The sequence below is a fragment of the Hemiscyllium ocellatum genome, chromosome 3, assembly GCF_020745735.1.
Source record: "Hemiscyllium ocellatum isolate sHemOce1 chromosome 3, sHemOce1.pat.X.cur, whole genome shotgun sequence".
Lineage (NCBI taxonomy): Eukaryota > Metazoa > Chordata > Chondrichthyes > Orectolobiformes > Hemiscylliidae > Hemiscyllium > Hemiscyllium ocellatum.
Window position 1 is genome coordinate 110,661,381 of NC_083403.1, and position 24,017 is coordinate 110,685,397.

At 44.7% G+C, this 24,017-nt stretch overlaps 1 protein-coding gene across 1 annotated transcript in view; it reads right to left on the reverse strand.

Moving 5' to 3' along the window:
* mlip (muscular LMNA-interacting protein) overlaps positions 1-24,017 on the reverse strand; it is a 94,227-nt gene that overhangs the window by 37,933 nt on the left and 32,277 nt on the right. The gene's annotated exons all lie outside the window — the stretch shown is intronic.

The window sequence follows — 24,017 nt, forward strand, 5'->3', positions numbered from 1 at the left end:
GAAGTCAGAAATCACATGACACCAGGTTATAGTCCAACAGGTTTATTTGAAATCGAAGTACAGCCCCTTCGTCAGGTGAAGTGAGAGGGAAGTTCACAGAACACAGAATTTATGGGCAAAGAGATCAAAAGACCATACTAATGGTGTGTGTCAAACACTCAGTCTCTGCAGGTGATCAGGAGTGTCAGATGGTGTGAACGAAATGACAACAGCTGAATAATTGTTCTTCACATTTCACAGTGGCAGCCAGCAGTTCAGATACTGACCAAGCTTGTCATTTAGAGGAAAGCACAGGGATTAATCAGCATGTGTTGAGTCCAGTCACAGCTTAGCTGCAGCAAGGCTGGAGGGCAAGGGGAACAAGTATAAGGTTGCCAAAGGGAGAGGTCTCATATGGGAAATGCTACAGAGCATTCAGATGAAGGTTAATGGGCGACGGTACACAGTGTTGTACAATATGTTTGGGATCTGCAAGGGTTGACTGATTTTACAAGGTAAGTTCTACTAATCAAGACTGTTCTGGGAAGAGCTACAGTTGCAAGAGTGTATTCTACCTTTTGCTGTTCAGTTCCAGTAATAAACCTACAAATAAAAGGAAAGTGCCCGATGTGGTTTTGAAATAGGAGAAATCTGAAATAAAATAAGAAGTGTTTAACAAGTTCAGGTTTTGCAGCGTCGGTAAAGATAGAAAAAGAATTAACATTTTGTGTCCAGAATGACTCTTGTTTAGAACTGAAGAAGAATCATATTGGGGGTTAAAGCATTTTCTCTGTTCCTTTCTCCATGATTGCTTCAAGACCTGCTGAATTTTTACAGCGCTCTGTGTTATATACAATAAACCTATTTTGTTCATCAAGCCTGAGCTTCTCTGCTGCCAAATACTTTGTGCAGGCATGCTTTGCCATTTAATATCAATAACTTACACAAATACCAGTTAGAAAGATTGGTGGCAATGATTGTGTGCAACGCAACTCAAATAGTAACAATGGCACGGCCAGAACATTAACATGTTGGTAACACTAGTATATGAAAATGGGGAAGAATACTCATGCGTGTAACATCCAAATGCTCAGGATTCTGGAAAACATGTTGATGCTGACTTACAGGTTCATATGAAACGTCGCATCAGCAATGGCTCTAATAGTACCACTCGAGTCAAATACTCCAAATTCAAGATTCTCTGTAGCCAGAGTACAAAAATTGAAACGGATTCTCCAGCATTACACTAAGTGATTGCTGGATATAGGTCCCATAGATCTATTTTGAAGAAGAATGGGGGAATCTTATCTCTAATATTCTAGCCAATATTTATTCCTCAATGAACATTACAAAAACACTTGTTGGTTAATGCATTACTATTTGTCAGGGAGTTAATGTCTGCATTTGACTGCTGTGTTTCTGATATTATAACAACAATAATCAATTCATGACTATTCTGCATTTTGAGTCATTACATAAATACCTGTTTTTCTTCCTTCTTTCATTTGAAATAGAACCATGAGGAGATTATTCAGCCCTCAATCCTCTTCTGTAATTAGATCATAACAATTCTTCTAACACACTGCTATTGATTCACATTGGCCCCATGTCCCTTGATGTTTTTATAATTTTTAAAAAATCTATCAATTTGTGCTTCAAACATATTTGAAAACCAAGATATCACAGCTCCAAGTGTATTGTATTGTACAACACTGTATTCTGGCCTTTTAAACGTCTTATCTGAATCTTCTGCAGCGTATCTCATATGCGATCTCTCCCTTTGGCAACCTTATACTTGTCTATCCTTTCCCCCTACCCACCATCACCCCCCACCCCCCCCTACCCTGCCATGATGTGGAGGTGCCAGTTTTGGACTGGAGTGAACAAAGTTACAAGTCACATGAAACCAGCTTATAGTCCAACAGGTTTATTTTAAATCGCAAGCTTTTGTAGCATAGCCTCTTCGTCATGTGAAATGAGAGGGAACCACACAGAATTTATTGGCAGAGAGATCAAAAGATCATACAAATGGTGTGAATGGACTAACGAATAATATGGTAGTTCAGTGCTTAGCACTGCTGCCTCACAGCACCAGGGACGCGAGTTCAATTCCAGCCTCGGACGACTGTATGTATAGAGTTTGCACATTCTCCCCGTGTCTGCATGGGTTTCCTACCACAATCCAAAGATGTGCAGGTTAGGTGGATTGGCCACGCTGTTCAGGGATGTTTTAGTTAGGGGTAGGGAATGGGTATGTGTGGGATACTATTTGCAGTGTCGGTGTGGACTTGTTGGGCCAAAGGGCCTGTTTCCACACTTCAGGGATTCTATGATCTGCAGGTGACCAGGTGATGGTGTGAGTAGTGTCAATAGCTGAATAACAACCGAAGGGATGACCTCTGATCTAATCAAATGAGGCAGAGAGATCATTACAAAAAATAAAAATAAGATGGTGCTAGAGACAAGCCAAATGACTAGAATAACACGGAACAAAACCAGAAGCTGCTGGAAAAGCCCAGCAGGTCCAGTTGGACATGTGAAATGGTTCATCGACTTCGTCCACAACTTCCACCCTGCCGTCAAATTCACTTAGTCCATCTTAGACACCTTCTTGCCTTTTCTTGGCCTCTCCATTTCCATCTCCAACATTTACCGCAAATCCACAGACTCCCACAACTACCTGGATTATACCTCCTCCCGCCCAGTATCCTGCAAGAACTCCATCCCGTTCTCCAAATTCCTCCACCTTTGTCACATCTGTTCGGATGAGCAGTACTTCCACTCCCAAGCATCTAAGATGTCCAACCATTGTCAACAACATGCTTTTTCTCTCTGTCATCCAGACAGGACTCCACCGCACCCCCTCAATTCCCCGTTCAACTGCTCTAAACACCTCTCCCAACACAACAAAGAGAATCCCCTTTGTCCTCACCTACCACCCTACCAGTCTCTGCACCCATCTTACCATCGTTAAACACTTTTGCCAACATCCAACTTGACGTCACTGCCAAGTACATCTTCCTCTCCCCACCCCTCTCTGCCTTCTGCAAGGACCATTCCCATCAACAGTCGCTGTTTTGTGCCACACTCCCCACCAACACACACACACACACACCCCCCCCCCCCCCCCGCCCCCCACCCAGGCACCTTCCCCTGCAACCGGAAAAGATGCAAAACATGTCATTCACCACACGCCTCACCTCCATCTAGGATCCCAAACAGTCCTCTCAGGCAAGAGAGAGATTCACCTGCCTCTCTTCCATCCTAGTTTACTGTATCAGGTGCTCCCAATGTGGTCTTCTCTACAGTGGGGAGACCAACTATAAACCTAGGGAACAGTTGACTGAGCATCTCAGCCGGGCCCGCAGGCGCTGACCAGACCTCCCAATTGCCACTTATTTTAATTTCCTTTCCAACATGACCATTCTTGGCCTCCTCCATTGCTAGAACAAACCAAACCACAAATTGGAGGAACAATACCTTATCTTCCACCTGGGCAGCGTGCAGACCGGAGGACTCAACATTGAATATTCCAATTTCAAATAACCTCCCTTCCCATTCCCTGACTCCTTTCCCAGCCTCTCCCCATCCCTTCCACCCTTCTCAGCCACCTACTGGATTCATTCCTCCTATTGACAAGCAGGTCATAACCTCTGCCTGTCTTCACCTATCCTCACTTCAGCACCCTGCCTCCGCCACCCTCCTCCCCCTACACCCACCCCCAGTCCTGAAGAAGTGTTACACCCGAAATATCTACTTCTCCACCTCCTGACGCTGCCTGACTTGCTGTGTTCTTCCACCCTCCTACCTGTCTACTTTGGATTCCAGCATCTGCAGTTTTTTTTGTCGCTAACTGTGAAATAGAATGGCAATGTATTCATCCTCGTTTCATTTTCTTCTTCAACTATTGTCTGGACAGCTTGCATTACTTGGAAAACAGGGTTGAGGGCTTTGCTGTGGTGAGGAGAAATCATGAAGATCAGGTGAGGGGAGAGGTTGAGAAGGTAACTTCATGATAACTTCATCTATTGCTACTTCTTCTGGAGCAAGATGTCCAGAATGCTCTCAGCCACCACAATGCGCATCCCTTTTAAGAGATGTGGGTGAGCTTTAAATAACATTAGGCAGCAAGGACATTGAGACACTTGCTAAACCATTCACAATTAACAGCATAGGATGTGCTGGTAAGATACCAAAGTGTGGCAATGAACACACAGCATGAAGATGGCAGTGCAACCAATGAAAACATTTTCACTGCACAATGCAGTGCCCATATCTGTTTCATTGCAGCTATCCAATTTAACTTGCAAGTTATAGTTTGTAAGTTAGCACCCTACAAATGAAGAAGAAATCTGCTATATTATTGTCAAAACCCAAATTGTTTGATGGTGTCTTTAAAGAGAGCAAAACCGAAGCCTCTAATTGGTTTGGCCAATGGCTGGTTGCACACTACACAATAAGTCCATTTGTGCTCTCAGGGAAAGCAGAGATGGGTGACAACAATGCTGCCTTTCTCAGTGTCACCCACACCCAAAAGCAAATAACAGAAGCCTTAGCAGGGAGTCCATGCCACATTTGTCACTTATTTCTGCTGTAATAGCTTCTGCAGTTTTAACAACCAGTGCAGGAGTGTGCTCAAGTGCTGTTTGAACAGATAACTAGTTAAATATCTATGAGGTGGATTCATCACCATTCCAAAGATATACTTTTTGGACCAGAATCTAAAGGAAAGAGAAACTGTCACTTCAGGTTTCTAGGGAAATTAAAATGAAAATTGAATTTGATACTTGTTTGAACTAGACATTAAAGGCAACCACCTGAGCTTAGATGACTCACTAGTGCACAGCAAGCAGGCTGAATGAACAGGAAGGTTGAATCTAGGAATAGGGATACGGAAATCAAGGTTAGTGCCACTGTCTCAGTTACTTTAGAGGAATTAATTTATCAACAGAGGTATACAATGTACTCTGTTGGCATCAATCTGTCATGAACAAAACTGAGGTGGTTCTGAAATATGCCATTTTGATGAGGATCATACCTGTGCAACTTGGGATGACTGGTCGCTACTGTCAGATGATAACCTGTGGCTAAAATCTTGAGGAAAAGGAGCTGGAATTCTCGCTAGAGTCACGCATATAACGCAGAAACAGATCTCCTTAAGTCCAACCAGTCTATGCCGACTGTTATCCCACACTAAATTAGTCCCACCTGCCTGCATTTGGCCCATAACCCTCCAAACATTTCTCATTTATGTACTAATTCAAATGTTTTTTAAACGTTGTAACTATACCCTCATCTATTACTTCCTCTGAAATTTCATTCAAACCACTCTGTGTAAAACAAATGACCCCTGTCAGTTTTAAATATTTCTCCCCTCACCTTCAAAATATTCCCGCCGTCTTGAAATTCCCCACCCTAGGGAAATTGGCATCAGCCGTTCACCTTATCCATACTCTTTATGATTTTATAAATCTCCAATGCTCCTGTGAAAAATAGTCCCAGCCTATCCTGCATCGCCTTGCAACTCAAACCAACCATTCCTGCAACATCCTGCTAGACATTTACAGATTTGAAGGACTTTATGACTGAGATGAATGTCAAATGTGTCAAGTGGACTGCCAGAAATCTGTGAGGTTTATCTCTGTTGTACCTATAATCTAATGTATAGTTTATATTGACTGTTATTTTCTTACTAACTCATACCTAATATATGCTGATTTCGGTTTAATTGTTAAAGTACATAGAACATAGAACAGTACAGGTCCTTCGGCTCACGAAGGTGTGCCAACCTTTTAACCAACTCTAAGACCAGACTAACTTACATACCCTTCATTGTACTAACTTCCATGTGCCTATCCAAATGTCCCTAATGTACCTGACTCCATGACCACTGCTGTCAGTGTATTCCACGCACCCACCACTCTCTGTGTAAAGAACCTATCTCTAACATCTCCCCTAAACCTTCCTCCAGTTACTTTAAAAAGTCTCTGGCTATCCACTCTATCTATGCCTCTCATCATCTTGTACACCTCTATCAAGTTACCTCTCATCCTCCTCATTCCAATGAGAAAAGCCCTAGCTTTCTCAACCTTTCTTCATAAGACATGTCGTCCAGTCCAGACAGCATCCTGGTAAATCTCCTCTGCACCCTCTCTAGAGCTTCCACATCTTTCTTACAATGAGGCAACCAGAACTGAACACAATATTCCAAGTGAGGTCAAACCAGGGCTTTATAGAGCTACAGCATAACCTTGCGGCTCTTAAACTCAATCCCGCTGCTAATGAAAGCCAACATACCATACATCATCTTAACAACCCTAGCAACTTGGCTGGCAACTTTAAGGGATCTATGGGCATGGCCCCAAGATCTCTCTGTCCCTCTGCACTGTCAATAATCCTGCCTTTAATTGTGTATTCTGCATTCAAATTCGACCTTCCAAAGTGAATCACTTCACACTTTTCCAGGTTGAACTCCATCTGTCACTTATCAGCCCAGTTCTGCATCCTGTCAATGTCCTGTTGCAACCTACATAAGCCTTCCACACTATCCACAATTCACCAACATTCCTGTCATCAGCAAACTTACTAACTCACCCCTCCACCTCCTCATCCAAGTCATTTATAAAAATCACAAAGAGTAGAGGTCCCAGAATTGAAGCCTACGGAACACCACTGGTCACCAAGCTCCAGGCTGAATACTTTCTATCTACCACCATCCTCTGTCTTTTATGGGCGAGCCAATTCTGTATCCAGACAGCCAGAATTCTCTGTATCCCATGTCTCCTTACTCTCTGAATGAGTTGAAAAGTGTGGTGCTGGAAAAGCGCAGCAGGCCAGGCAGCATCCGAGCAGCAGGAGAATCGACGTTTCGGGCATAAGCCCTTCTTCAGGAATGAGGCTGGTGTGCCAAGCAAGCTGAAATAAAAGGTGGACGGGGGGCAACTTGGGGGAGGGGCGCAGCGAATACAATAGGTGGAAGGAAATGAGGGTGAGGGTGATAGGCCGGAGAGGGGGTGGGAGCGGAGAGGTCGGGAAGAAGATTGCAGGTCAAGAGGGCGGTGCTGAATCCGGGGGTTGGGACTGAGATAAGGTGGGGGGAGGGGAAATGAGGAAGCTGGAGAAATAGTCTGTTTCAGGACGTGGCTGAAGAGCTTCAGGGCAGAGGAGATGATCGGGGGGGGGGGGGGGGGCGCAGTGAGAGAGGGACTCACTGAGATCCTTGTAGAGGGAGAAGGAGAGCTTCTTCAAGGTAGGCATCCTTGCAAGAAGGATTTGCAGTAAGTTAAGATCAACTAGGAGAAAGTGAGGACTGCAGATGCTGGAGACCAGAGTTGAAAAGTGTGGTGCTGGAAAAGTGCAGCAGATCAGGTAGCATCCGAGGAGCAGGAGAATCAACATTTCGGGTATAAGTGTCAAGCGGGCTGAGATAAAAGGTGGGGGGAGGTGGGGGCACTTTTCAACTCTGTAATCCTCACTTTCTCCTAGTTGATCTTAACCTACTGTGAATCTTCTGCGAGACATTGTATGATTTTGCAATCACAGGCAACTGGATATGGTTAGTACTTTGCTCATTGCAAACAGTCAAAGGGATATGCTGTTTTATACAATCCAGCAGTCTTTGAGAAATTTGGCCTACATTGTTATCATCACATCATCACTGAAATTCACATACCACATTATTCATTCGTTTAATAGGCAGGATGCGTTTTTGGCTAGACAACAGGATCTTATTAGTGGGAAAAAAAACACTCATGTTACTACTGCATAGTATTTGCTTGAAACCTGTAGCTCAGACTTTTGAGTTACCTTATCTTTCCAGGATAACCTGAGGTAGATTGGGCATGAAGGCTGTATGTAATTAATCCAACAGAAGTGACAGGATTCATTGTGGAACTCATTGGCACAGAGCACAGTGGAGGCCGGATGTTAAATGTCTTCAATGCAGAGATGGATAAATTCTTGATCTCGCAAGGAGTTAAGTGCCAAGGGGCGACTGGAGTTGAAATGTGCATCAGCCATGACTGAATGGTGGAGTGGACTCAATGGGGCGAATGGCCTTACTTCCACTCCTATGTCTTATGGTCTTATGGAGAAGGTGCCAGTGAGCTGCCTTCTTGAACCGCTGCAGTCTATTTTCTGTGAGTTGGCCCACGATACCATTAGTGAGGGAATTCCAGAATTTGGACCAACTGACAGTGAAGGAACAGCAGTATATTTGTAAGTCAGGATAGTGAGTGGCTTGGAGGGGAACTTGAGGATGGTGGTGTTCCAATGAATCTGTTGCTCTTGTTCTTCTAGATGGAAGTGGTTGTGGGCTTGGAAGGTGCTGTCTGAGGATCTTTGGTGATTTTCTGCAGTGCATTTTGTAGATAGTACATACTGATGCTACTGAGTGTTGGTGGTGGACAGAGTGGATGTTTGTGACTGTAGTAAAAAATGAGGTCTGCAGATGCTGGAGATCACAGCTGAAAATGTGTTGCTGGTTAAAGCACAGCAGGTTAGGCAGCATCTCAGGAATAGGGAATTCGACGTTTCGAGCATAAGCCCTTCATCAGGAAGGAACTATGTTACTTTCCACTTGTTAGCCCATGCCTACATAGTATCTTGATCTTATTGCATTTGAACATGGACTGATGCAGAGGTGTCCTGCAGCTGAGTTGGCTGACCAATAACAACCATAAATATCTTCCTATGTGCTAGATAGAACTCCACCCAGTGGAGATTTTGTCCCTAATACCCATTGATTCCAGTTTTACTAGGACTCCTTGATGCCATAGTCAGTCAAACTTTCACCTCATGTCTGGAATTCAGCTCCTTTGCCAATGTTTGAACCAAGGATATTATGAGGCAAAAGTGAGGACTGCAGATGCTGGAAATCAGAGTCTAGATTAGAGTGATGCTGGAAAAGTACAGCAGATCAGGCAGCATCCAAAGAGCAGGAAAATCAATGTTTCGTTCAAAAGCCCTTCATCAGGAATGAAGGCAGGGAGCCTCCAGGGTGGAAAGATAAATGAGAGCGGGGTGAGGCTGGGGAGAAGGTAGCAAAGAGTACAATAGGTGAGGATGAAGGTGATAGGTCAGAGAGGAGGGTGAGGGAAGGTAGCAAAGAGTACAATGGGTGGATGAGGGTGGGGATGAAGGTGATAGGTCAGAGAGGAGGGTGGAGTGGTTAGGTGGGAAGGAAGATTGGCAGGTATGATGAGTCATGAGGATGGTGCTGAGTTAGGAGTTTGGAATTGGGGTAAGGTGGGGGGGGAGGAGAAATGAGGAAACTGGTGAATCCACATTGATGCCCTGGGGTTGAAGTGTTCACCCCAGGGCATCAATGTGGACTTCACCACTTTGCCCGAAACATCGATGTTCCTGCTCCTCTGATGCTGCCTGACCTGCTGTGCTTTTCCAGCATCACTCTAATCAAGGATGTAATGAGGCAGGAGGTGACTGGTCCAGGCGGAACACAAGCTAGGCGTCATTGAGCAGGTTATTGCTGAGTAAGTGCTACTTGATAGCACTGGTAATGACACCTTCCATCACTTTCTGATGATTGAGAGTAGGCTGATGAGCTAGTAATTGGTTGGGTTGGATTTCTCCTGCTTTTTCTGTACAGGACATATCTGGGTAATTTTCCACAATGATGCCAGTGTAACTATGCTGGAACAGCTTGTCCAGGGGAGTGACAAGTTTTGGGCTGTATAACAATAGTTTAAGAAGCGTAATAACTCAGATTTCTGTTGATTGTTTTCTTTTAGTAGTGGAAGAACCTTAATTATCACTGATAATTTTCCCATAGACAAATTCATGAGTTCCACAATCACTTAATCTACAATCCACAAATTTTCAATGCTTTGAAAGAAACTCTTCAATTCTCTGGCTGTTTCCATTCTACAGCCTGGAACCAATGCTCTTCACATCAATTTTATAGCAAAGATCATATTAATGATTGCATTTGAAGATTTACAACCACATAAATTTTAGAACAAATGAAACAATTTATGTTGCGTGCTTTAAAAAAAGAAAGGTGATACTGTCAGGGGAAAGAGATAAATTGAATTATTTTATTTTTCTCCCCTTAGTCTGTAAACAGAGGTGTTTATGAATTTTTATTATTTCTTTTCCTTTTTCAAACAGTTTGCAACGCAATCCCCAAAACATTTGTTTATGATGTTTTTGGGGCGGCACGGTGGCACAGTGGTTAGCACTGCTGCCTCACAGCGCCTGAAACCCGGGTTCAATTCCCGCCTCAGGCGACAGACTGTGTGGAGTTTGCATGTTCTCCCCGTGTCTGCGTGGGTTTCCTCCGGGTGCTCCGGTTTCCTCCCACAGTCCAAAGATGTGCGTGTCAGGTGAATTGGCCATGCTAAATTGCCCGTAGTGTTAGGTAAGGGGTATATGTAGGGGTATGGGTGGGTTGCGCTTCGGCGGGTCGGTGTGGACTTGTTGGGCCAAAGGGCCTGTTTCCACACTGTAAGTAATCTAATCTAAAAAGTAATCTAATGTCTGTTTTAAAATGACACGAAGCAAACAGTTTTGGTGTAAAGCAGAATCCTGGTTTATTCATGCTTTCAAAACTGGGGAATGGTTGTCATAACACAAAAATGCACAAGCATATGAGGAAGGAAATAGACAAAATTAAAGATACTGCAATTAAGAATGACTTCAAAATCAAAGATATGAACATTAACTGTCAAGAGTTCAGAAAGTGTTCAGTGTCAGAGTTCCATGGATATTCTTTTCCACAGGAATGTGAATGCAGGTGTACGCAATGTCCCAGAGGCAGGATTTTGTGGCACAGCTCCTTTATGTCGTGATTGAAGTTGGAATAATAGGTTAATTCACCTTTCATATGTATAAAATATTTTTTCAGAACCAGAGAGTGCTGAGACATCATTTGTTTGCATTCGGAGAGTAAACTCCATAGACAGTGCGAGTGTGAAGGGTTTTGTGGAAGACCATCCCTAGTGACAAGCAGAAGGATCAGCATCCAATCAGAAGGTGCTGAGAATTTTGAAGAAGAATATTCCGCGCTGTCCTCTCTCTCCTGCCTTGTTTGTGTGCTGCATAAAGCCATTTGCCGAGTCCATGAGGAAGGACGTGAGCCTGAGAGGGGTGACTATTCCTGGCAGCAGGGGCCTACAGGTTAAGACCTCCCTGTGCATGGATGACGTCGCTGTTTTCTGCTCAGGTCCACTGTCCTTGCACAGACTCATGTGCATCTGTGACCAGTTCGAATGGGCCTCAGGGACCAAGGTAAATCAAGGCAAGAGCGAGGCCGTGTTTTCTTCAGGAACTGAGCCGACCAATCCTCCATCCCCGTCACAGTCAGGACCGACCACCTGAAGGTGCTGGGTTATTGATACAGAAGGGTGGAGGCAAGCGCCATGTCTTGGGAGGAGCATATCAGGAAAGTAAGGTAGAAATTGGGCAGATGAAAGCTACGGTAGCTCTCCATTGTGGGAACAAACCTGGTCATCGGGTGTGAGGCACTGTCAGTTTGTTATATGTGACACAGGTCCGACCTATTCCCAGAACCTGTGCCCGTCGCATTCTCCCGGCCATCTTCAATTTTATATGGACATCAAAGATGGACCGGGTATAAAGATCTAAGCAATATGGTAAAAAACACACAAATGCCACCCTCACCCTGATGGCCACCTTTGTGTGTGGCTGCATCAAGCTGTGTGTGGATCCCCGGCATGCAAACACAAAGTGTCACTACGTACTGAGGTTCTACCTGTCCCTGGTGTTGTGAAGGATGGGCTTGGCCTTGCTGCCGCGGAACGCTCCAAGTAGTTGGACCGTTCCATATCGCCTGTACTGCGTGGAGAAATTTATGAAGAAAAACACCTTTGACCACAAGTCCATCAGGAAGTGGTCAGCACGTAGTGTCCTTGAGACACTTCGGGAAAAGGAGAGGATGGATCCTATCAAGCCATTCTCTGGACAGACTGTCAAAATCATTTGGCAGAATGCCTCATCACCAGAACTTTCCAACAAGCACCAAGACATGGCTTGGCTGGTGGTGAGAAGGTCTCTGCCTGTAAGATCCTTTATGCATGCCTGAACGCTGCCGCACCACATGCTGCCTCAAAGTTATTGTGGAGGGGACGAGACTGTCACACACCTCCTACTGGAATGTGCCTACGCAAAGGAAGTCTGGAGACAAATGCACTGGTGTTTGTTGAGGTTCGTCCAGAGCAGTTCCATGACGCGGGACTCCGTTTTCTCCGGTCTGTTCCCTGGGACGTACATCGAGACAAACATCAACTGTGCCTGGAAGATCATCAACTCGGTCAAAGAAGCTCTTTGGTCTGTCTGAAACCTGTTGATTTTCCAGCTGAAGGGGTCGACCCTGACTGAGTGTTGTTGATTGGCACATTCCAAGATCCAGGACTACGTGTTGAGGGACGCACTGAAGTTTGGGGCAGTTGCGGCCAAGTCGCGGTGGGGAAAGACCACCGTGTAACGTCCGCCTGCCTAAGAAGAATAGGGGGCCCACTCAGTAAGTGGGCTCTGCTAATGCCTCAGCTAAATACATGGATGGTAAGCATACAGACCTGTATATATGAATGATTACTCGATCTCTGCATGCAAAGAAATGGAATATTTACGTATGTATGGCATGACCAATTGTACGGATCATCAAAATATTTTATGAATAAAGTATATTTTTGAAATAAAAACAAACTCCTTTAACTGGAAGACCAACAGTTTCAGGAACCAAAGAGCGTCATTCACCAAACTGATTGATCTCCAGGCACAGTTGATGTTTGTCTCGTGCATCCCGGGGAACAGACAGTAGAGCGTGGCGTCCCACATCACAGACTGCTCGGGACGATGCTCGATGTACACCATTGCATTCCTCTCCAGACTTTCGTTGCATAGGCACATTCCAAAAGGAGGTGCGTGTGACTGTCTCGTCCCCTCCACAGCTGCTTCAAGGACAGCACGAATTTTTTTACAATTCAAAAATATACTTTATTCATAAAATTATTTTGATACCTATACAATTGGTCATGCCATACATACGTATACATTCCATTTCCTTACATACAGAGATTGGAATTAATCATTCGTATATACAGGTCTGTACATTGACCATTCAGGTATTTAGCTGAGGTGTCAGCGGGGCCCGATTACTGGGTGGGCACCCTGTTCTTCCTAGGCAGGCAGACGTTACACGGTGGTCTTTCCCCACCGCGCCTTGGCGGCAGCTGCTCCACACCTCAGCGCATCCCTCAACATGTAGTTTTGGACCTTGGAATGTGCCAGTCTGCAACACTCAGTCAGGGTCAACTCCTTCAGCTGGAAGATCAACAGGTTTCAGACAGACCAAAGAGCTTCTTTGACCGAGTTGATGATCCTCCAGGCACAGTTGATGTTTGTCTCGATGTGCGTCCCGGGGATCAGACCGGAGAGAATGGAGTCCCGCATCACGGAGCTGCTCGGGACGAACCTCGACAAACACCAGTGCATTCGTCTCCAGACTTCCTTTGTGTAGGCACATTCCAGTAGGAGGTGTGTGACAGTCTCATCCTCTTTGCAGCCGCTTCGAGGACGACGTGCAGTGCGGCAGAGAGTCCGGCATGCATAAAGGATCTCACAGGTAGAGCCCTTCTCACCACCAGTCAAGCCATGTCATGGTGCTTGTTGGAAAGTTCTGGCGATGAGGCATTCTGCCAAATGACTGTGACAGTCTTCCCAGGGAACCACTCGACAGGATCCACCCTCTCCTTTTCCCGAAGGGTTTCAAGGACACTATGTGCTGACCACTTCCTGATGGACTTGTGGTCAAAGGTGATTTTCTTCATAAACTTCTCCACAAAGGACAGGTGATATGGAACGGTCCAATTTCTTGGACCGTTCTGTGGCAGCGAGGCCAGGCCCATCCTTCACAACACTGGGGACAGGTAGAATCTCAGTACATAGTGACACTTTATGTTTGTGTACCGGGGATCCACGCACAGCTTGATGCAGCCACACACAAAGGTGGCCATCAGGGTGAGGGTGGCATTTGGTGTGTTTTTTCCCCCCATTGCCCAGATCTTCGTACATCAAGTCCCTTCGGACCCTGGCCATCTTTGATCACCATATAAAATGGAAGATGACCCGAGCGACTGCAATGGCACAGGTTCTGGAAATAGGCCAGACCTGTGCCACATCACAACACTGACAGTGCCTCCCAGCTGATGACCAGGTTTTTATCCATGACAGAGAGTGGCCGTATCTTCCATCTGCCCAATTTCTGCCTCACTTTATTGATACGCTCCTCCCAAGACTTAGCGCATGCCCCAGCCCCTCCGAACCAAATACCCCAGCACCTTCAGATAGTCAGTCCTGACAGTGAAGGGGATGGAGGATTGGTCAGCCTAGTTCCCGAAGAGCATGGCCTTGCTCTTGCCTCGGTTGACCTTGGCTCCCGAGGCCGGTTCGAACTGGTCACATATGCACAAGAGTTTGTGCATGGACTGCAGATCTGAGCAGAAAATGGTGACATTATCCATGGAGAGGGAGGCCTTAACCTGCAGGCCCTTTTGACCCCGACAGAGTAATACAGACTGGCATATTCCAAGGTCCAGGACTACATGCTGAGGGATGCCCTGAGGCTTGGTGGGGAAAGACCCCTGTGTTAAGTCCTTCTGCTGAAGAATAATGGGGGTCCATTCAGTAATTGGGCCCTGTTGACACCTCAGCTAAATACCAAAAGGTTGACTATAAATATAGAGAATCGTGAACAAAGACTTAATTTGTTCTCTGTAAGTAAATAGAGTATTGGTCTCAATGGCTCCATTAACTGTACATGTATCAAAGATTTATTTCTATGAATAAAATATATTTCTGCAATTAAAAAGAACTAGACTCAAAAATTAGCTTGCTCCTTCTCCATTGGTGCTGTCTAACCTGCTGTGATATGCGACATTTGTTGTTTTCAGTGCTGAAACGTCATGCATTTGCATTAGTTGGAGTGGACTTCGGGTCCAGGACCTTGTGCTAAGGGACGCATTAAAGCTTAGGACAAAGGCATAATGGAAAAAGATCACTGTCCAAGGTCTTCCTGCTGAAGGTAAATGGGTGCCCATTCAGTTATTGGACCCTACTAGTGCCCTTAATATATGTAAATATTAGTAAATATCAGTGTAAGATAGATCTTTGGGTTTTTTTCTGGATACAGTCAAAGTCCAATGTCTTGTTCATTAACTTGATATACAACTGTACAGAACTGAATAGCTTTTGCACACACACACGAAGATTATTTACGAATAAAGTATATTTTTGAAATAAAAAAATTCTGGGAACCGACTTCACAGTCAGTCAGCATAAGTGTGAAGGGATTCATGGAAGACCACCCCTTGTGATAAGCAAGAGGAACAACATCCAACAAGAGGGTGCTGAGAACATTGTTCATTTGCATCCTGGGAGTAGACAGGAATGATCCCCTAAGACAAATTAACATGTACATAGAAAAACAACTGGATGTTGGCTGCTAGGAGCTGAATGGTGAACTCATGTCCCGGACTGCATGAAACACAATTGGTAGATGGATGGACCTACTCTGATATAATTTCTGTAATTTGCGGAATAATACAACTTGCATATCAATTTGGATCTTTAAGTTTCTGATTCTACAAGGGATTATTGTTATAAAACCAACGTTGTCAGTAAAGCTTATGTAAGGAAGAAAAACCTGTGACCTTGGATATCACTAATGAAGCTAATTTTAAAGGGCAGCAAGGTGGCTCAGTGGTTAGCACTCCTGCGTCTCAGCGCTAGGGACCCAGTTTCAATTCCCACCTCAGGCAACTGTCTGTCTGGGAGTTTGAACATTCTCCCAGTGTTTGCGTGGGTTTCCTCCGGGTACTCCAGTTTCCTCCCACAGTCCAATGATATGCAGGTTAGGTGAATTGGCTATGCTAAACTGTCCATAGACTTAAGTGTAGGGGAATGTGTCTGGGTGGGTTGCTCTTCGGACGGTTGGTGTGGACTTGTTGGGCCGAAGGGTCTGTTTCCACGCTTTAGGAAATCTAATCTAATCTATGCACCCAGTGATAAAGAGCGAATGATTGGCCGTGTTGCAGCAGCTTCCACTACTGCTACCTGTGTCCATGCCAGTCATTCTGTCTGAAGACTTCAACATCTTCATCGATGTGGATGGATGATCCAGAGGGGCTGACAGTAAACTGGCCGCCATGTCCCGATTCCTGATGGAAATGGTTAAAGATAGCTAGCTGTACAATGTCTTCAGCACCCCTGCAGATCAAGCACAGTGCAGATACAGCTGGTCATAGCCAGATGAGTCTATCTGCTCAGTGTAGATGAGTCTATCTGCTCAGTGGTAGATTTTCTTTGGGAATGTGTGGGACGCAAACAGTCAGATCCATCGATGTCAAGGTGATGGTTTTGCTAACCGCTGGCTCCTGCGGGCTGACTTTCACCTACTTGATAGCCAGTCAGCTGGGAGGGAACGTAGAAGCTGAACGTGAAATTGTTGATGCCAGAAAACATGGAGGAGCTCAAAAGGGATTACACAGGTTGGAGAACAGTGTCACCCTCTTTGAGGCTCCAGTGGACTGGTGGGAAGCAGTAAGAGAACACCAAGAAGCTATTTATCCTCAAAGATGTTCAGAAGACAAAAGAGGGGGACAGGGAAAACTGTTAAAACTCAAGAAAAGGAGAAAGTGGGGACTGCAGATGTTGGAGATCAGAGTCAAAACTGTAGTGTTGGAAAAGCACAGCCAGTCAGGCAGCATTCAAACAGCAGGAGATGTTTTGAGCATAAGGTCTGCATCAGGAATATCATAGGAGGTGGAGAGGGTTAGAAACTAATAATCCCCCATCCAAAAGCCACCCTCCATCATATTCAGCAGGAAGCAAATCAGGCACAGTGGGTGGAATTCCTGAAGAAGAGCTTATCCTTGAAACACTGACTCTCCTGCTCCTCAGATGCTGCCTGACTGCACTTTTCCAGCGCCACACTTTTTGACTGAAAACTCTAGATATGTATGCAGAACCTGTTCCTGCTGCAGACCAATGGGGGCTGATGTCATGGAGGATCTTCTGGCGGTGAAGAGCCAGTAAACCTCTGTGGAAGAGAATGAGGAAGTGCACAACGAGAGCTCAGTAATATCATCTCAGTCTGACATCCTGAGGATCAGGAAATCCTTTTGTGACACAAGGCCCACTGAGAACAAGGCCTCCCAGTCATTCCTGTCCTCTTTCATGGAGGTCTTAGAAAACAGCACGCAGGAGAGGGTGGATCAGCCACTATCGCTGGACAAGTTGACCAAGGCCAAGTCCTTTGAAAAGGATAAAATTCCCAGAAGTAATGGCTACCGGCCGAGTTGTATACTGCTCTGTGGGATGTGATTGGTCAGGACCGACTGGAAGTATACAATAGTATGCTTCTGCAGGTACTATGATGAATCCATGAGGTAATGTTTCATCACTTATCTCCAAGCAGAAGGGGGAAAGGGAGGAAATTATAAATTGGCGGCCAATATTATTGCTGATGCAGACTACAAAAATCTTGTCTAAAGTCACTGACAACTGGGTCAGGTCTTTTCTGGGATCCATTATTCACCCCAACCAGAGTTGTGTTGTACTGGACGATTTCCAAAAGTCTCGTTTACATGCAGGACTGGGGGGGTGAACGCCTGGCTCATCAGCCTGGACCAGAAGACCTTTGACAGGAAATCGCATAATTACATGTGGAACGCCAAAATGGGCTTTAGGCAGAGAATCTACATTAGGATCTGACTGCACTACACCAACATTGTTAGTGCAGTCTCAATCAATGGGTGGCAATCAGAAAGCTTCCTGATCAGATGTGGAGCCAGGCAGGACAGCCCACTCTCTGACTTGTTTGTATGCTGTAAAGAGCATTTTACCGAGTCCATCAGGAAGGACGCGAGCCTCAGAGAGGTGACAATCTAGGCAGTGGAGGACTGCAGGTCAAAGCCTCCCTATACCTGAATGACATCACACTGGGGAGAACATATCCAATGTTGCCCTCCTCTTGATGGGCACCTTTGTGTATGGCTCCATTAAACTGTGCATAGACCCTCAGTACACAAACACCAAGTTTCACTACGTATTGAGGTTCTACCTGTCCCCAGTGGTGTGAAGGATGAGAGTAGCTTTGCTGATACAGAGTGCTCCAAGTAGTTAGGCCGTTCTGCATCACCTATCCTTCACAGAGGAATTTGCAAATAAAAACACCTTTAACCACAAGTTCATCAGGAGGTGGTCAGCAGTTAGCATCCTCAAGAACATGCCTGAACTGGATCTTGCTGTGTCCAAATTTTGATATTGTCAGCTGTGACTGGTAGGGTTTTCAGAAAATTTGAAACCAATTTTGGACTCATGCAGTGGTAGCACCATCAGTAGAGTATCTGCTGTGGAAGGCAGCTCAGTGGATCCAAGCTCACTACTTGGCCTCCCAGATGGTGTTCCAACTTGCAATTATTTGCACTTAGTATTACAGCCTACTGCTTAATTTGGCCTGAAGCTATGGGTGACACGTTATTCTCATTAAGTAGACCTAGTAGGGTTTGTAGTTCATTATTGCTACAAATTTATGACCATAAAAGTGGAACTTCCTGATTCCAAATCTGTAAAACCTTCCTTCTCTATCTGAACATATTACAATCTGCTTTAGCCAAAGTCCTGGATGCATTCACTATTGAGCATTCCTCCCTTTTCGGCCACAATGACCTAATACTACCCCAAAGCTGTATGAAAGAGCATCACATATTAATAGCAGATCTCACTTGGGGTCATAGTGTGCCAACTAGGATAATAGCTGTTTCTTCCCTTCCCTGAAAGCTATGGCTTGGCTACGCAACCATTACCAAGGCTGACTCTTTTTCAGGAGTTTATGTAAAGATACTAGGATGGAGGCCAAGTTATGTATGAACTTATTGTAATAATGCACCAGCCCAAGGAAAGACTTAAACTCTTATCCAGACATGGAAGTTAGGGCATCAGGAACACACAATTTTCCCTGATCATGCATACACCCACCAGAGAGAACTGTCTCAGGTCTATGATAAAGTTCTCCAAATGTTCTTTATTGACTTTCCATGTTACTAGCATATCATTAGGATAAACAGCAACCTGGGGTAGACCTTGTAAGATGTTCTCCATCATCTGCTGAAACATTGCACCAGCTGACAATGCCTCAGCTGGAAGTTTTCTACATTAGTACAAACCCTCATCGGTATTAATTGCACCATACTTCTGGGAATCCTCTTCTAGCCACAATTGCAAGTACATATGACTGATGTTCAGCTTTGTGAAGACAGACCCTCTGCCAGCTTTGTGTATAAAGCCTTTATGCGAGGGACTGGGTATTTATCCAGCTGAGAAAAGTGGTTTACCATTTGCTTAAAATCCCTGCAAAGGGGAACTGATCAGTCAGGCTTCAAAATAGGCTGCTGCTCATTCCTCAAACTGGGCTGATGTGATGATTCCTTCGCTTTTCACTGATCCTCAAGAACATGCCTGAACTAGATCTTGCTGTATCCAAATTTTGATATTGTCAGCGTGACTGGTAGGGTTTTCAGAAAATTTGAAACCAATTTTGGACTCATGTAGTGGTAGTACCATCAGAAGAGTATCTGCTGTGGAAGGTGGCTCAGTGGATCCAAGTTCACTACTTGGCCTCCCAGATGGTGTTCCAACTTGCAATTATTTGCACTTGGTATTACAGCCTACTGCTTAATTTAGCGCTGATTTCTTTATCTACTTTTGCGAGGGCCTTGCAGAATTATGGAATGGCTTCCTGCTCATCATGCAAGGTGGCTTTGGCTTCTTTGATAGACCCTAGACCTTCCTGAAAGATGTCCAGATATTTAATTATGACTTCACTCAGGCAGCCATTTTCTCATCAATTAATGTTGAGCCAATTAATGTGAATCTCTCTTAACCAATTTCACCCCATCAAGCTTGGGCCTAAGCTTTTTACTATAATTGTTGATAACTGAACCAGCTGCTTCTCATGAGAGACTGGAACCGAAGGTGTACCCTTGATCCGTAAAGGTTCTCCGGTATAGGTTTTCAGTTTAGTGGAGGTCTTACACAAACTTAACAGTTGGAGTCCAGTGCGAATTTTGTTTAAGAATGGTTCCGCAATCACGGATATATCCATGCTGGTGTCAGCCTCCATTAGAAGTGGTGTAACCATTTAACCAGACCTGGATTTGAACTGGTCCTGATTTGGATATTACTAAGCAATTTAACTGTTCTCAACCAGATGTAGGTGGACTTCCCATGATGTACACTCTCCTGGATATCGGCCTATGAGTTCTCTTACTCAGTTTAGGTCTAGTGGGACTTCTTTGTTGTCTTGTGTCAGCATACCAGCAGCATCTCTAGTGGCTTGCCAGCCCAGATCCTGAAGAATATTTTAACCATTTGACAGAGGCATAGCTTTGTTTTGGGTTTTTTTCTGTGGGCTGATCTGGAGCCTCTCGGTTCAGAACTTGTCCTGAGTGTGACTGCACAATTACTCAAGGGTAAGGTTGTCTACATCCATGGGAACACCCAGCAACTCATATGCTCTACTTGCCCCATTTTTCAATGATTAAGGTTGTTGTAGTGCTTGCTTGAAGTCCAGTTGGATTTTAGCTAATAGGTGCTTTTGCATGGTTACACCATTAACCCACTCGTCACTGAAATAATCCAGAGAGGCTGGTGTCCCATCACTAAGTCAACCTTTATTTACACACGAGAAGTCCTTGACAATGGTTCAGTTCCCTCAAAGCCAGCTCTCAAAGTATCAGAATGCGTGACACTCTTTTTTTGTTGTTTGTGAGACACAGTGAAAGACAACAGGTGTACAAATCTTTATTCAGTTTCCACCACCAGGATGAAAAGAAACACCCAAGTGGCCAGTGACAAGCAGTGCCCTTCACATCAAAGGGCAATGCTGTGTGATCAAACAGTGAAGGGGAAGGCAGGGATTAAATCAAAATAGAATTTGGACAGGGAAATAATGCACTCCACTCCCTCCGAATAGCTCAAGGGTGTTGCTGGACACCGCGTGCTCCTTCTCCTGAGACACCCGGGGTCTAACCTAACCGCAGACGAGGGACAGGCAGTCAGCCCTAATGGCCCCCTCCATGGCTTGCTACCTGCACCTGTTTATGGCCAGTTTGGCCAGGCCCTGGAGCAGACCCATGAGGAGGTCTTCAGACCTGCCCTCGCTCCTCCGTACCGGGTGTCGGAAGATCAGGAGTGTGGGACTGAAGTGCAACCAAAAACAGAGGAGAAGGTTTTTGAGGAAATCAACAAGGGAGTGCAAGCGCCCACACTCAATATATACATGGTCCACTGACTCCACAGCACAAGTAGTTGGGCTGAGAGTCAGTGAACTATCGCAATCTGCGGTTGCATGGGATCGCCACATGCAGCACCCTCACCCCAGATCCCCGAGAGAAAGGGGGAGGACTCCCACGTAGAAAGCCCTCCACTGGGGATCTCCAGTGCCCGGTGGCAAATGGGCATGCCAAGGTGTGTCCAGGCGGTGGATGAGGGAGAACAGGTGAACGGGGTGCAGCAGCAATCGATACAGGGTCTGCCGTGATATTGCCTTAAAGGGAACAAAATTAAAATTCCAGAGGCAGCTCAGGTTGTGGGTCACAGGTTCCTGGGGGAGACGCTCTTCTTTTTATCTGTCAGCCAGGACTCCTTGATTGGAGCAGATTAACACCCCTAAACAGCGAACTCATATTTTATGACATCCACTGGGCTGACCTTATTACGATCACTGCAGTCCCTGGCACTCTTTGATTTAGAGGAAATAAATCGACAGGAGGTAATTTAAGAGCAACACATGGCAAGGCAGCTTGACCAAGTGGAATGCTCCTCCTTTGCAATGTGAGAACTCAGGGACATTTCCAGTGTTCAGGGTGATCGTGTGTGCAGGAGGTGCACCCAGTTGCACCAGATCTGTGTTCCAGATCTAGAGAAGTGTGACAGCAAGTTGAGTAATTGAAGGATAGCACAATACAGTGAAGTTGTCATTCTGCAGGAAAATGGTGCAAAGGCAAAAGGCAATAGGCCACCACTTCACAGAGTAAAATTACTAGCCAGATAATGCAGGAGATGCCAGGGGTCTCCACTAGAGTTCTGCTTTGTTGCATTAGTGTTGACCTGGAGGTTGGTGAAACAGGCAGTATCTAAGAATTATGTGTTTTAAAAGAATAATTTAATTTAAGGGCTAATTTCAATTTAAAGTGAAGTTTGTTCTAATTTTAGCAAGATACTGATAATTGATCTTTTGGGGTCATATTGTGGCACAATGGTAGTGTCCCTACTTGTGGACGGGAAGTCCTGGTTTAAGACTCACCTACTCCTCTGAACAGGTTGATTAGAAAAATAGGTTAAATTAAAGAAAAATTTCCTTTGATTTACTGCAGTTTAATTGCAGCTTTAAAACAGGAATTAACGGGTACTCAGTTAATTAGACAACTTATTTATTCCAGTTTCATAAATCTTTGACTTGGGGCCATAAAGGGGACCTCGTTCAATGCTGCTTTGCTGCATTAGAGTGTAACTGGAGTTTGGTGAAAAGGCCCTCATTTTCTCTTATTAGCAAGTACTTCTGCCGTTTAATAGCATAGGAAGGTGTTAATGAATTTGGAGCATATGGCAAAGAGCAGCCACCAGGGAAAAAGACAAACTAAACTGGAAATGAAAATCACAGTCAAGGCTTGAGGCCTACAGATTTCTCAGGAACAGTATTTTTGAGAGAGACAGGAGGGTGTGACTACAAGTGAAGTAGGTAAAGGAATACAGAATTTAGAACTGAAGGAGCCTTAGCTCTTGACACTTGTCAAACAGGTATGAGATATTTGCGTGAGAAAAGGGACTGTTGGAAAGAAGGACAAACTGGCTACTGCACTGTGGTATAGATGGTTATTCAAGGAGGAGAGCTAAAATAAAAGTGACCGTGGTTGAGGATTCTATCATTGGAGTCACAGAAAGCAGCCTTTGAGCACGACTAAGAGTGTTGTATGGTGTGTTGCCTGCCTGGTGCCAGATAAGGGTCATCTCAAACCACTTAACTAGAAATTGGTGTGGGAGAGGAAGGACACAAACTGGAATCAATACCACAGTGGAAAGGCTAAATAGGGTGGTCACAAGAACTTTAAACTTGCAAATGGAGGGGGAAGTTTGGGCAATGTCAATACAGTTTTAAAATAAGTAAAATTTAAAAATAAAGTAACATGACAGGAAGCAAAGAAACAGCCAGTAATCCTACTTTGGGTATGGCAGACATTTGGCAAGACTATAAAAAGCGCATTGGTTAAATCAGAAGGTAGAAATAATAAACAGGTGAATGAAACATCAATGCTGAGGGACAGATTGCAGCATATGGCCCAAATAAGACTTCTATATACAAATAAATGGAGCGTAAGGAATAAATTAAATGAACTTCAGGCACAAATTCAAGTTGGAGATGATGATATAGTAGCCATTACTGAGACATGGCTGCAGAATAATTGTGATAGGGAACCAAACATACCAAGTTATAAGGCAAAAAGAGTGGACAGGGAAAATGACAGAAGAGGTAGAGTGGCCTCACTGATTAGAAATAAAATTACTTCAATGTGAGCAGGATATAATCAGGGGAAAGCATTCAATGGAAATCATATTGGTGAAACTGAGGATCGGTAAAGGATCTAAAATTGTAATAAGTGTTGTGTACAGAGCCCGTGGTGGCTGCTCTGTAGATTATATAAATGCAGAGCAGTACCAAAGGGAATTTTAATTTTAAATCAGGAAAGGCAGGCAAGTATCTGTCAGAAAGGTAGTGTATTTCTGGAGTGTGTCCAGGATATTGTAATGGTTTCCTAGTACTGGACTTAGCAAAGGAACAAGCAATATTGGATTCAGTCATGTGCCAGACTTAATCAGGAACATAATTGTGCTTGAACATTTAACAATTAGTGATCATAACATGTTCGAGTTCAATTTAATGTCTGAAAGCAAAAAGCATGAAATCGGCAACGAGAGTTTTAGATTTGGGTGAGGCCAAC